The 10951-nt window shown below is 34.7% G+C and overlaps 1 pseudogene; it reads right to left on the bottom strand.

Annotated features, from left to right (window-relative positions):
• Positions 1-2920: 2920 nt before the first annotated feature.
• On the bottom strand, positions 2921-3039 carry LOC148522249 (5S ribosomal RNA; annotated as a pseudogene).
• Between the last annotated feature and the right edge of the window lie 7912 nt (positions 3040-10951).

Here is a 10951-nt window from a genome sequence, read left to right as displayed (position 1 = left end):
ATCACTTGCTGATAGATTAGAGGTAGCTGAGGAGTCTGTGTGTGCTTGAAACTTATGAAAGTGTCTAGGTTTGGACCATGTTTTCTCTCTTCCTCTAGCACCCGTGAGCCAACTATAAACATATTATTTGTCATAGTCCATTTGTACATATGCCAGTTTATTCTTTTTGAAACAAATCAGATATTTTGTATATTGGTCGACTTGTAGGTTCAACTTATCAAGCCAAATTACAGTATGATCCTGTTCCAAAGTCGATTTAATATTTGTTTCCAACACTTTTATAGATTCTCTGGTGGCATTTAGTTCTTTTGTGGCTTCTTCTATTACAAGTAAAATTAGATCAAAACTACACTTGTTCAATATTGCAACCCAGCATCGATAGAAATTTGTATCATGTCAACCAATGGTCGGTACATTGTTAATTCTGAAGCCAGGGAGGGATCATTTTGCTTCTATAATAATCAGATAAGGTGATACCATGATATAGGTAATCTGTTTCCCACTTTTTTAATTTTAACCATTCTCTGTAGCGGTCTTTGTTTAAGGCCATCTTCTTATCTGTAAGTGCTTGTGAAAACAAAATACTGGAAGCTTGTTGATCAGAAAAACGTAAAACTTCCCCCTGTGTTAATTGAACACAATTAAAGGTCTCTGGCAAGTCCTCCTTATCTGCTGTTAAAACATGGAGTAAAATAGGTTGAGCCAAGCATATAACGCACTGAACAGGATAATCCAAAAAGAGATCAATAGGCAAAGTAGCCCATGAGTTTAAAAAAACCGTGTGATGGGCCTAAATTGTCTGGTGAATGTAAAACAACCAGTGTTGGGTGTCTTGCTGTAGAGGGCTGTATGCGGTTGGACAGTCCAATATGTAGTTGTTTCAGAATTAACAATACATAAGTATATCTAGTTATATGGGTCCAGTGAAATAAGTTCTATGTGCATATGTATTAGAATTCTACAGATTTGGGCCATGCTGCTCATCATACAGGAAGTGATGTCATTGATTAGTTACAATTAGTGGAGTATATATTCCAAGGATTTCTGATGGAGCTAAATTTCACTTAAAGAAGTCTGTGGATCAGACAAAACTAGTTGGGAGCTCCATACCCTTGCTAGACATGAACTTGCCTAAAGATATTCAGATAAGACAAGCACTTGGCACTTTTTGCCTTTTATCTATTTGTCTTATTTTGCACTAAGACATGTTTTTTATGTTATGCTTTCTTTTAATCTAATAGCTTATACATGTTTTCACCCCCCCCCAAAAAAAATAAAAAAAAATAAATATATATATATATATATATAAACAACGATAGGTGGGCACGGCTCTAATATTAATACTGTGAAATGTGTGAAGAAGTAGAAGGTGTGTAAAAAAGTGTAGCAACCAAGCCCAATAATATATGGGTGTCAGCTCAATGTCAATAAAAAATATTGGTAAGAGTATTAACAAACACGTGGAAATTTAGTAGACTGAAGAGCAACTAGTTTGCTAGGTGCACCACTGATATACATATGATACAAATATTAGAACAGTATCAAGATATTTAACCCCATAGTGTGATTCAAAAAATTAAAGTGCCAGTGCATATGCATAAAAAAATGAACAATTTATTCAATATACACAAAACATTCAAAATAAGACGTATAAATAAGCATAGAATAATTTAAAACCAGTGGATAAAATCAGAGGAAGTATCTGTAGCTATACATATTTCATTCATTTAAAAGGAGATATTTATTCCAATAAATAAATAGCACCTTACCTGAATGTGATGGATAAAAGATAATAAAAGTTCAAGAGGCAAGGTATGGTAACACCCAACGCGTTTCGTCATGCATCTTCATCAAGGGGATACTTGCGTGGTGGAGTATGCTCTTATTTATACCCCCACACTAGCTCATTAGAGATATGGAGACTGCATCACTTCCTGTCTATCTTTTATGGAAGAGTATTAACAGAATCTATCCCTGCACAATGTGGGTCACATACAGATATAATATATGCATTGGATATCAAAACTCCACATTAATTTGATTTATAAAAACAGATAATAAGTTAATTGTAGAGAAACTTCTGCCATCGCTTGTTAGGACTTCCCCCCTTCTGGTTGGCATCACCTCCGTTGTCTTCCCACTCTCTGAATGGACACGAGTAAACTGGCTGCATCATATCCACCCTCAGCGGGCATGTGATACTCGCAATAGCTATGCCATCTGTGTGTAGTCACCAACGCTATCACATTCCTGCCCTCGGCTCTATTCTCCATAGAACCTGGATGACGTCATCATGTTCTTTGCCCTTCTAGCATGTAATGTTAAGGTATTCATGTCGGGCTAGACTTCCGCCCACAGTTTAGCACAATTCCTTTCTCCAATTTAGTAAGATCTATGACTTTAAAAAATATATAAATTAGACTCCATGCTTATATTCAGTATAGCCTATGGGATGTAATATAACCGCATAGCATAAAACTTGACTTAATTATTTCCATTAATAAAATATATGGAAAAACATTAAAAAGAAGGAAATATGTATTCACAAAAAGGACTTTAAATTATATGTTATATAAAATAATTTTGTAAGTATGTTGAAAAAATTAATAATAATTATAATCAAATAATGTAGGGGATTAGGAGGAATGAAATACAATACAATAGTCCACGGTAAAGTTGGTCAAAAAAAGGGTAAAAAAAGGAGATCCTCTTCATAAATGTCACTCCAAAGGTCTGTCCATGATTATTTCTTGATCTAATTCAGGCTGTTTAAAGAATTTTCCAGATATAAATAGTTCTAGTTTACTCAGGGTTGAATGCTTGTTTTGTTCATGAATCCATTTTAGATGAGCATGTCTTCAGGGGTCTTGTAGTTCCATCACTACTTTTACCATTGAAGACTGTCGCCAACAAATTCATGAGATTGCAGCACCTAGTATTCCTAGGGGGTCACCCAACCTAGTACTGACCAGGCCCAATAGTGCTTCGCTTCCAAGATCAGATGGAATTGGGCAAACACTCAGTGGTATGGCTGCAATTATAATTGGGAGAGGTGACAGTGTCCAATTGATCTACCATACCTGATATTCCCTAGGAGGTCAACCTTCAAGGTACTGGTCAGGCCCCTTAGCAATGCCTATAATAAGGTATACTACTAGATGGAAAATTACCATTCAAAAAGAAAAAGGAATTACTGCACCAGTCATATATATCAATACCTATATAGAAAGTTGAGCCCCATATGTTACTATTTAATTTATTATTATATTGTATAGGGGATGCTGCCTAGTGACAAATCATAAGATAATTTTCAGACAAAATGGAAGGATAAAGACCCAAGTGTTGTCATAAATGGTGCCCAATATAAATTTAAAAATTAACTTTTATTATTTCTATTTAAGATGATAATCTTGCTAGCGAAATATTAAAAAACTACAAGGACATACACACATATATTAGTGATTTTACATATAAATAAAGACAATGTGAAATAAAATAAAGGTCCCACTGTATACCTATTTGATAATGTTATACACCTGTATCAGGATGTTATAAATAATAATCATAGGTGTCTATTGATAATTGCACATCATACATATATGGAAGGGTAGGTGGAATCATTCAGAGATAGCACTATATTGATATGTGATACTCATATATATTGGATTCCTTCCTAATCATATGGGAACATATGTCATTAATAGTGAATCCATATTTCTTCTATTTGTCTTTTCTGAAGGTAAGGGTGCTCATACTTCAACATCAATAATATAATAAGGTATCACCCTGCAATGCTTTAATATTGATTTTCATAATCCTACTGCACATTTATCAGGCATATAAATTATATATCAATCCCCAGTATATTAGTCGCAGACACCATTATTGCGGGTTCTATAATGTTTGTAATTCACTGCTACTAAATTGTAGCATTGCAGTGTAATGATCCACTTTCACACATTCCCTCGTCAGGTAAGTATTATTGTGCTAACACAATGGGCAATCACTGCTTGTTAAAACAAGTGGGACTGCTATCATAATCCATTTGGAACTTATCAGGTGCATGAATGTCTCGTATTGCACCATTACCGTACAATAAAATATCACCCTGCATTGTATTAATGTCAGTTTTTAATCATACTGCATATACATCAAGCATATAGGATACATATTAATCCACAATATACTGGTAGCAGGTAACATTATTGCAAGTTCATAATATCCGTGATTCACGGCTGCTAAGTTGTATCATTTGCAGTGTTACAATGTAGCAGTCCACTATTACGCACTCTCTCACCAAGCAGATAATATTATACCGCTTCAATGAGCAATCACTGCTTGTGAGGTTGAGTGGGACCGCTCAAATATTACATTCAGAACTTGTCAAGTACATATATGCATTTTAGGTTTTTACAGTGGGACACACCGCCGATGCACGTTTCGCTATACACTTGCTTTATCAAGGCTGGCCAGATTGCCTCATTTTGCAGCCTTATGTTGTGTAGGAAGACCAATCATCAATCGTTCCCGGATCATATGTTCTAGTTAGCCAATGGTATCACAGATCCTAGCTAACAACCGTTTGAGCTACTCCCGGTAATTTCTCTGACAGGTATATTATTCAAAATTAGTCAATCAGAAATTCCTGCTTACGATCCACATGTTATGTATTACAACTATATATATAGAATAATACTCGATTATTGTTTGATATAATTATGATATTAATTTCACATTTACCTTGCAACCACTAGATTAAAATATTTACATAACATTTGGGTTTATATCATTTATTTTGCAGTGCGTGTATTAAGAAACAATGCTTCCTATTAAATTTTACCAATGGATTAAGAAACTCTACGTATTCATAAAAGGGTCAATTTCATCCAAATAAATTCTATTAACACAACTATGTTCCTCTAACACAAATCATACATAACTTAAAAAATAATAAGTGTATTATATTAGGGATTTAAAAATCCATGTGTTAAATGAATATAATAATTCCTTAATAATCATTTATAAAATCATAATACTTATTGTTCAACCTACATATATAGACTCAGCTTAAAGATTATTAACAAATTTAATCTATTTATTCAACTTAAAAATAATAATTAACTCAATCTAAATTATGTTTGCTTTAATTACATACCTATTATTTAATAATACCACTTGAGGGGTAAATAGGGCATTAATATGAGTGTAATGTGCTTAATAATGTGCAATATATTGGTGTCTGTGAATGACAAATAAAATTATAAAGTGAACTACCTCATTCAGAGAAGTGTTATTGTGTATAATTAATAAGTGTGAAATCAATTGCATATTTTGTGAAAACAATATTATAAAACTAATATATACTCTTTAGTGAAAAAATTAAACAAAATCAACCATAAACAATCCTACCTCAAACTCATTCAAACCTTAAAATTAAAAACATAAAAAAACACAAAACCTAAACTTCATCATATAGTGATGATATCCCCAAAACATATATTAATATAATATCATCTCAATAATACTTGAATTAAATAATATTATGGCTTGATATGTAATTCCTGCCAGTATACTATCCTGGTTATGTGATTTATATTCTTAACGATACGTTCCAATTATATACAATATTATTTTGATTCAACTTTTATCTGTTTGTACTTGTTTACACACCCCAATATATGATGATGTAGCTGAATCAGAGAGACCCATAACATATTGGTCCAATACATAAACCACAATATATAATCCAATAATCCATTGTTCAGAACAATTTCAATACTGCAAGGTTACAAGGTTTGTTGTTCCCTAGGGATCTTCTCCAGGTTAATCTTATGAAACATATCTTTATCCATATTCTCTCTCCTTGGAGGGAAACATGTAATCTTTACAAGAATGTGGTATAGCTATTACCTTCATTCATTCCTTTGGGAAAAATGCTATCCATAAGAAAAATCATCTTAGTCTCCCATTTGAGGAGTTCCTGATCTATATCACCTCCTCTAATTCCTAGATTGATATTTTTCATACCATAGGCTCTCAGTCCATGAGGATTACCTTCATGGTATTTTAGGAAATGTCTAGCCACAGAGGTTAGAGGTTTACATTTCACTTGATCTTGTCTAGAATTCCTAATGGTACATACATGCTCCAATATTCTAACTTTCAAGGGTCTACTGGTTTTCCCTACATAACTCTTACCGCAGGGACACTCCAAGTGGTATACAACCCCAATGGTATTGCAGTCTATATAATTCATTATGGTCCATCTCTTGCCATGTTTATCAAAAAATTCTTCTTTCTGTGTCATATATATAGGCAAGATGTACAATGACCACACTTGTAAGAAGCTTTTTATTATATCTCGGAGATTTAATAGTTGCTAAGTGACTCTGTACAAGTCGATCCTTTAAATTACATGACCTCCTCCAACTCGTTTGAACTTTTGTGGGTAGAATTTGAGCTAGATCTCTATCAGTCCGTAGGATAGGCCAATGCTTCTGCAGAATTTGGTTTATCTCTTTCCACTGTGTGTTAACAGGCTCATCTTTTGAATTCTTCTTGGGCAAACACTCAGTGGTATGGCTGCAATTATAATTGGGAGAGGTGACAGTGTCCAATTGATCTTCCATACCTGATATTCCCTAGGAGGTCAACCTTCAAGGTATTGGTCAGGCCCCTTAGCAATGCCTATAATAAGGTATACTACTAGATGGAAAATTTCCATTCAAAAAGAAAAAGGAATTACTGCACCAGTCATATATATCAATACCTATATAGAAAGTTGAGCCCCATATGTTACTATTTAAATTATTATTATATTGTATAGGGGGTGCTGCCTAGTGACAACTCATAAGATAATTTTCAGAAAAAATGGAAGGGTAAAGACCCAAGTGTTGTCATAAATGGCGCCCAATATAAATTTAAAAATTAACTTTTATTATTTCTATTTAAGATGATAATCTTGCTAGCAAAATATTAAAAAAACTACAAGGACATACACACATATATTAGTGATTTTACATATAAATAAAGACAATGTGAAATAAAATAAAGGTCCCACTGTATACCTATTTGATAATGTTATACACCTGTATCAGGATGTTATAAATAATAATCATAGGTGTCTATTGATACTTGCACATCATACATATATGGAAGGGTAGGTGGAATCATTCATAGATAGCACTATATTGATATGTGATACTCATATATATTGGATTCCTTCCTAATCATATGGGAACATATGTCATTAATAGTGAATCCATATTTCTTCTACTCGTCCTTTCTGAAGGTAAGGGTGCTCATACTTCAACATCAATAATATAATAAAGTATCACCCTGCAATGCTTTAATATTGATTTTCATAATCCTACTGCACATTTATCAGGCATATAAATTATATATCAATCCCCAGTATATTAGTCGCAGACATCATTATTGCGGGTTCTATAATGTTTGTAATTCACTGCTACTAAATTGTAGCATTGCAGTGTAATGATCCACTTTCACACATTCCCTCGTCAGGTAAGTATTATTGTGCCAACACAATGGGCAATCACTGCTTGTGAAAACAAGTGGGACTGCTATCATAATCCATTTGGAACTTATCAGGTGCATGAATGTCTCATATTGCACCATTACCCTACAATAAAATATCACCCTGCATTGTATTAATGTCAGTTTTTAATCATTCTGCATATACATCAAGCATATAGGATAAATATTAATCCACAATATACTGGTAGCAGGTAACATTATTGCAAGTTCATAATATCCGTGATTCACGGCTGCTAAGTTGTATCATTTGCAGTGTTACAATGTAGCAGTCCACTATTACGCACTCTCTCACCAAGCAGATAATATTATACAGCTTCAATGAGCAATCACTGCTTGTGAGGTTGAGTGGGACCGCTCAAATATTACATTCAGAACTTGTCAAGTACATATATGCATTTTAGGTTTTTACAGTGGGACACACCGCCGACGCACGTTTCGCTATACACTTGCTTTATCAAGGCTGGCCAGATTGCCTCATTTTGCAGCCTTATGTTGTGTAGGAAGACCAATCATCAATCGTTCCCGGATCATATGTTCTAGTTAGCCAATGGTATCACAGATCCTAGCTAACAACCGTTTGAGCTACTCCCGGTAATTTCTCTGACAGGTATATTATTCAAAATTAGTCAATCAGAAATTCCTGCTTACGATCCACATGTTATGTATTACAACTATATATATAGAATAATACTCGATTATTGTTTGATATAATTATGATATTAATTTCACATTTACCTTGCAACCACTAGATTAAAATATTTACATAACATTTGGGTTTATATCATTTATTTTGCTAACAATCAATAAACATCATGAGATAACATGAGGTAACAGTCAGAGTTAAAGCTAATACAGACACTGCCAATGTTATGAATAGAACAAATAGAGACATTTGGGGCTGATAAAGCAAAACCAAAGAGACTGGAGATAAATAAAGAGCAAATGTAGCAGATCTGACAGAAATATAATTCACTCAAAAGTACATTTGATAAGTGTAGCATATCTAAGGAAAAATTAAATCTGCACATTATAAAAATCAAGGAAGACTCTTTATAAAAAGAAGAAAACAAATGTGTACATTAAACCTATAAAAAGCAATGTATGCCCAATTGCTCATTTAAGCCCTTTGGGGCAAGTGTATCCAATCTGTGAATCCATCAGGATTCTGTTTGTAGGAGACGAAGGGATCTATCGCCTCCTCTAGATAAAGAGGGTACACAATTAAAAAAATTCTGTACTTCAAGGAGGCCAAGCTGTATCTGGCCTCCAAAAAGTGTTTGGCCACTAGTTGTCTGCATGGCCCTTCTCAAGTGCTAGCCTTATTGCACTTCTATGAAGGGCCATGCACTCCTTAAACATTCTCTCAGTTTTTCAAATGTAGCATTTGCTACATGGGCATATAATCATATAGATTATGAATTTAGTCATACACGTAACATAATGCCGAATGAGAAACTTTTTAATGGTCTGAGGATGGTTAAAGCTATCTCCCCTAACCATATATCTGCAAGTCATGCAGTTGGTGCATTTAAAGCATCCAGGTTTTGTAGGTCTAAAGCAAAAGCTGGACTTTACTTTCTCCCATGAGGTGATATCAGATTTAACTAACAAATCTTTGTGGTTTCTACCTCGAGTATGGCAATGTAAAATGGGATTTTGAGCTAATGCTGGAAGTTTTGCATCAGAGGAGGTAAGGAGATAATTGTCCAAAACTTGCAGACCTGTTGTTTAACAAAAGAGCACCCAGTGTAAAATTGTGTGATCCATGGCAGACATCCTGTTTTGGCAACCTTTTTCCCGGGGACCTGACCATAAGATGAACACGTCAACTATATAGCATACAAATAAAGAAATGTGTTAAGTGATCTTTCTGTTACAAAAGAAAATTTATTTTTCAACCATGAACATATAGCTGTTGGGCTACGAGGGTGCCACGGCCTAACCCATGGCACACCCCATTAGTTGCAGAAAAAAATCTCCATTGAAATAAAAATAATTTTTCTTCAATGTAAGTTCCAAAAGAGTAATGAACAGATTAATTTCTGGTCCTTGGTAAGCTTGATTATTGGTAAGAAGAAGACGTACTGCTGATAGACCTTTGTGATGCGGAAAGTAAGTATATAAGTTCTTAACATCTATCGTACACAGCAGTGTATCTCTTGTAATGGATGGTAACATAGTTAATTTATTTAATAGAGAGGTCGTGTCCTTCAGAGATGTTTTTTCTTTTTGTACACATTGTTGTAGGAAATTATCCAAATAGATGGCTATTGGTTGGAATAGCAAGCCCTGGGCGGAGATGATGGGCCTGCCCCGGGGCTTCTCATGTGATTTGTGCATGTTAGGGACTGTGTACAAAAAAGGAGTGATTTGAAATTCCGTGATAACAGCTGATATAACATCTGTGTATATTAATCCTTGGTCCGCTGCTTGCGAAAGTAACTGATCTAACTCCTTTTTGAAGGGCACTGTAGGATCACTTTTCAATAGAAGGTAGGTTTGTGAGTCTGATAGTTGTCTCCATGATATAGTCACTTTTGTTTTGAATGGTAATAGAACCCCCTTATCTGAGGGTCAAATGACTATATCTTCATAGCTGCTCAGATCTGTAAGGGCACTTCTCTCCCCAGAAGATAAATTGGAATATTTTTTGTTTTTGTTGTTCTTCATTGCAGACTGTACATTGTCTTTAATAAGCCTATAGAAGGTTTTAATAGAATGACTGGCTGATGGTGGGTCAAACTTAGACCCTGCTTGTATGGCACATAACTTTCCGGTAATGATGTGGAAGCACTGGAAGTGGTAATGGCCTTTTTTAAAAAAAAAATCTTTTAATTTTAAAGATCTATTTAGCTTAAAGGTTTCAACTTCCCACTGGAAGGAATCAAAATGGTGGGGACAAATGAGAGACCACGGTTGAGGACTTTTAATTCCAGCTTCAATTGCCTGAAGGAGAGGTTAAATTTTATGTTCTCCTCTGGAGAGGAGGTTTCTTGCTGTAACCTCTGCCGCTGATTTTGCCTCGCACTGCGAGTACAGCATCTCTATGATCTGTGTGAAGACTCTTATTGACACCCCTAAAGGGAAATTTCTGGAGGTGCTGGGGGTTGTTGTTATTTTGTGATCACTTGCTGATAGATTAGAGGTAGCTGAGGAGTCTGTGTGTGCTTGAAACTTATGAAAGTGTCTAGGTTTGGACCATGTTTTCTCTCTCCCTCTAGCACCCGTGAGCCAACTATAAACATATTATTTGTCATAGTCCATTTGTACATATGCCAGTTTATTCTTTTTGAAACAAATCAGATATTTTGTATATTGGTCGACTTGTAGGTTCAACTTATCAAGCCAAATTACAGTATGATCCTGTTCCAAAGTCGATTTAATATTTGTTTCC

The sequence above is a fragment of the Taudactylus pleione genome, unplaced genomic scaffold (assembly GCF_031769625.1).
Source record: "Taudactylus pleione unplaced genomic scaffold, aTauple2 ptg000149l, whole genome shotgun sequence".
Lineage (NCBI taxonomy): Eukaryota > Metazoa > Chordata > Amphibia > Anura > Myobatrachidae > Taudactylus > Taudactylus pleione.
Note: the sequence above shows the minus strand (reverse complement) of the source record. Positions and strands in the feature narration are given on the sequence as shown.